Genomic DNA, 4,840 nt, shown 5'->3' on the forward strand with positions numbered 1-4,840 from the left:
GAGGCAGGGTTTCACCATGTTGACCAGGATGGTCTCGATCTCTTGACCTCGTGATCCACCCGCCTCGGCCTCCCAAAGTGCTGGGATTACAGGCTTGAGCCACCGCGCCCGGCCTGTTTCCTGACTTTTTAATGATCACTATTCTAACTGCTGTGAGGTAGTATCTCATTATGGTTTTGATTTGCATTTCCCTAATGACCGGTGATGATGAACTTTTTTTCATGTTTGTTGGCCTCATAAATGTCTTCTTTTGAAAAGTGTCTGTTCATATTCTTTACCCACTTTTTGATGGGGTTTGTTTTTTTCTTGTAAATTTGTTTAAGTTTCTTGTAGATTCTGGATATCAGACCTTTGTCAGATGGATAGATTGCAAAATTTTTCTCCCATTCTGTAGGTTGCCTGTTCACTCTGATGATAGTTTCTTTTGCTGTGCAGAAGCTCCTTAGTTTAATTAGATCCCATTTGTCCATTTTGACTTTTGTTGCAATTGCTTTTGGTATTTTTGCCATGAAATCTTTGCCCATGCCAATGTCCTGAATGGTATTGCTTAGGTTTTCTTCTAGGGCAAATAATCTTATACATGTTATTTTGAGCCTTTATGAATACACCTGTTAAGATAGATTTCTTAAAGTGGAATGCTAGATTAGAGGTATATGAATCTGTATTTTTTTAATCCATTGTGTCACATTGCCCTCCAATGTAGTACATTCTTTTTAAATGACTACATATTGTTCTATGGTAGGGATTGCTGTAATTTGTTTAATTTATCTCTCATTTGTGAACATTTTAATTGTTTCTCTATCCCATATTTATCTAGCTCTCAAAGCTATGCTATTTTATTGTACAATGACTAACCTACTCAACATGAGAGACTTGGGAGGATCTTTGTGGTCAGCTTATTATTCTTCTCATTACCACAACAACAACACTAAAAACTTTTTCTAAGTGTTTCTCCATCTATGATCTCACTTTTGTGGCTAGACCTTACCTCTAGCCTCTGGGAATTTCTTCTGTGAACTCAGCAGGATGACATCCCTTAAGTCAAATTCCAAAGCCTTAAAGCAGATCAGCAGATCAGGGCCCCCTAATGACTGATCACACACAGCTCTGACCCCACACATAGCCCCAAGCTTGTTGTTTTCTGCAGCCTTTCATCCCTGCATTTTGGAGATGAGTCCCTCTCTTCCCCAGTGGGAAAGCAAACAGTGGAGAGGGAGAGTGTGATGTGCATCCCCCAGGCTATGCAGAGGGGAACATGCTCTGATCTCTGCCTTGCCTTGTTTGCAAATACCTTTCCCTAGTACTAGAGGATTGAAGAGAAAAGTGAGAATGGGGACAGCTCTGGCACCTGGAAACTGAAGTTTTGATCTGTACAAGCACAGTATAAGTAGTTTTTGCTGAGCATCTCCAGCTTGTCGTATTTTAGTTACTACTCTAGCCTCAAACTTGGATGGTTTGATACTGTTTGCCAAATAGTTTGCAAATATTTAGAGGTTCTCAGAGATGGTGGTCTTGGGTTGGAGACAATTCTCAGAAAAGAGTGCTGCAATTTACTTGGCTTCTCTAGTGTGACTCCCGTTAGGAATCAGAGTGAGGAGGAGGGGCTATCAGAAATTACTAGGGCCAGGAACCCATGAATATTTAAATCCTGCCAAAGAATAAATAGCAAAGGAAGGCATATACTGAAAGAAGGTTAGCAAAGGGAAACAAACTAACACAATAAAGGTGCTTTGGACCTCCAGCCCCAATAGAGACAACTCAGATAAATTTGCCTACATCAAGACCTCTTCTAACCCACCTTCCTCCATCCAAAGATCCCAAACCATAGTTCCAGTTAACCACAAAATGACCATGGGGGATAAAGGGGGAATAGGAAGATGTGACTGTGACTTAAACTTCTGTTAACATAGACCCTGGACCTTACCTCTTTAGCAGCTTGGAAGGAAGACGAGAGACCCACACTCCTGTGGATGTGATATTGAGGGGAAGTGTGTTCCAAGCAGCAGGAAAGGTAAGCACACTGAGGCAGGAGCATGCTTGGCATGTCCAAGGGTCATCTTCTGATTCTTGGCTTTTATTTACTATTTAATCTGCAACTCTGGCAAGTGTTTTGTATCTCGACTGATAGCTAGAGATGTAATACTTTTAAACATTGTGACTCTCATTCCTTGATTGTACTGGGCAATATTATATTCAGAAACATAAACTTTGTTGACATAAACTTATTCCCTGCTGGCATATAGCATTCTGACAATCAGGGATGTCACTCTTTTCCTAGTCAACATTTATGGTTGGGGGGCACCTTGTAAAGACAGATTATAAAGAGAAGTGATATGAATAATACTGGCAATAAATGAAACACTTTTATTGGAAGACTTCACTTGGATTCATAGCTTGTATAAATGATTCATAATTGACCATGTGCTTTCTGATCATTCCATGAACCACGAGGAATGCTTAAAACTGCCCCACTGTGATTGTGGAAGAAAAGATAACCTATACCTAGAGGTCTAAGTTAATAGCACCTTGTTAAAACTTGATCTGTATGTCAGTTGACCCAATCATTTGGAAGTAGTTTTGGTGCCCAGTTTGGTGGATATTTCCTGGTTTCCGTGAGGTTCAGGCATCTAAAACTATTTATCCCAGAAAACGACAGCTAGATGCATTCTCTTATCAGGCTGTTTTAGCATTTCTCAAAGGTAGTTTATTCCACAAACATCAGAGGGCAGCATTTGATAGGGATTCCAGAAATTCAGAAAAGCTTGTCCACACAGGACCTGCCTGCATGCTCCACTGGGCTACGCTTTTCTCTCTCCTCTTTCCTGGTTCCATTTCTGTTTTTCAACCAGGAAATGGCTTGACCTGTGGCTTTCCAGAACCCACTGCCCGCTTTTTCCTCCTGGACTCAGTGAGCTGGCTAAGGTACATGGTAGATTAGTGCTCAGCCTCCCTTCTCCCTCCTTCTTGGATGCTTTCCTGTACTACACAGGCTGGAAAGTCAAAAATTCCATGTCCTGATTTTCTTATAGTTAAGGTTCCAGATGTGGGAGCCTCAGACCATGATGCAGATCTGACAAAAATCTCAGCCAACCCAACAGGGAGCTCCAGAGCAAAGATTGCTCGTTAAAGAAGCCCACAGAAATGGCCAGGCCTTAGTGTTCTTGCTGTGCTCAGTCACTGGCAGGGGCTTATCTTGGAAGAATGCAGATTCAGCTTAAAAGTGAAGGCAGATCCTGAATGCATGAACGGCTGAGGCTGCCAGCAAGTTCTTCCTTCAAGGGAGTTCTGAGCGGTAAACCTCCATGGTTGCCACAATCCACCCTTGTGCTGTGTGGCTTCGTGTCACCATATACATTTGCAGAGCAGCTTCTTTGGGGTCCCAGTGAGCCTCTCTTCCTAAGGGGAAACTGAGAAGAGGGAGTTTGGAAACTCCAGTTGGCATTCAGTATCCCCACTTTCCCCACCCAATGTCCATTCTAAATTCCCTGCTTCCTCAGCTACCACCTCCGTGGCTTACCTACTGATTTGACTCTAACTCCCATTCCTCATGGGTCTTCATCCTTGATAATCACACTCTTTTCAAGTCAGGATGGCTGCACTTGTCCATTCTGGATAAGGGAGTAACAGGAAGTACCCTTGCAGATCACCTGAGTTCTGTACATATTCCTCTCAATTGTGTAAGAAAGAGGTGTAAGCCTCATCTTTTTCTGCTGGTCAGGGCCAATGACACCTTTCAGGGAAATGACTCCTGTTCTTGTCTGCTGGTCCTGAATATAAAGAGTCAAAGTGCCCAGACGGCAGCTGAGGCTGATAGTTTAATGGAAGCCTTGCTGTGTCTCTTGGCAAGAGTGTGTCCCCTTTTGGAATCAGGACCTCTAATCCTGCAGAGCCCAGAGTTATGGGGACAGAAAGAAAAGTCCTTTAGTGGGTCGTTGCAAATGATGTTAAGTAGGGCCACTTTTGCTTCTATACCTTGGTTCCTGCTGGAGACTCAGCACCATATGGAGGTGTCTGATTCAGTATCTGTACTGCATCCTATTGGATGCCTATGAATTAGTATTTCACCTGTGCCTTTTGCAGAGTATTGCCTATGAGTTAGTGTTTCAGCTGTGCTTTTCAGCAAGTCATTTCATTACTCTATCAGGCTGGCAGCTTCTGGATGGGGCAGTATGTGATATGACCAGTAGGTCTCCTGGTAATGGCTCACTCTCATACCTCCTTCTCTAGGTAATAGATGATCATGTTAATAAATGATGTTGGGCAAGTGCAATGGCCCACGCCTGTAATCCCAGCACTGTGGGTGGCCAAGGTGTGAGCATCATTTGAGGTCAGGAGTTTGAGATCAGCCCAGGGAATAAAGTGAGGCCCCCACCTCTACCAAAAAGTGTTTAAAAATTAGATGGACATGGTTGCACACACCTGTAGTACCAGCTACGTGAGGTTACAGTGAGCGATGATCATGCCGCTGCACTCCAGCCTGGGAAACAAAGTGAAACCTTGTCTCTAAAAAGTAAATGAATAAGTGAATGAATGAATGAATAAATAAATAAAAATGGTGTTGGGCTGGGGGCAGTGGCTCAAGCCTGTAATCCCAGCACTTTGGGAGGCTGAGGCAGGTGGATCACTTGAGGTTAGGAGTTCAAGACCAGCCTGACCAACATGGTGAAACTCCATCTCTACTAAAAATACAAAAATTAGCCGGGCGTGATGGTGGACACCTGTAATCTGAGATACTTGGGAGGCTGAGGCAGGCGAATCACTTGAACCTGGGAGGCAGAGGTTGCAGTGAGCCAAGATTGCACCATTGCACTCCAGCCTGGGCAATAGAGTGAGGCTCATT

Source organism: Cebus imitator, unplaced genomic scaffold (assembly GCF_001604975.1).
Source record: "Cebus imitator isolate Cc_AM_T3 unplaced genomic scaffold, Cebus_imitator-1.0 Scaffold142, whole genome shotgun sequence".
NCBI lineage: Eukaryota > Metazoa > Chordata > Mammalia > Primates > Cebidae > Cebus > Cebus imitator.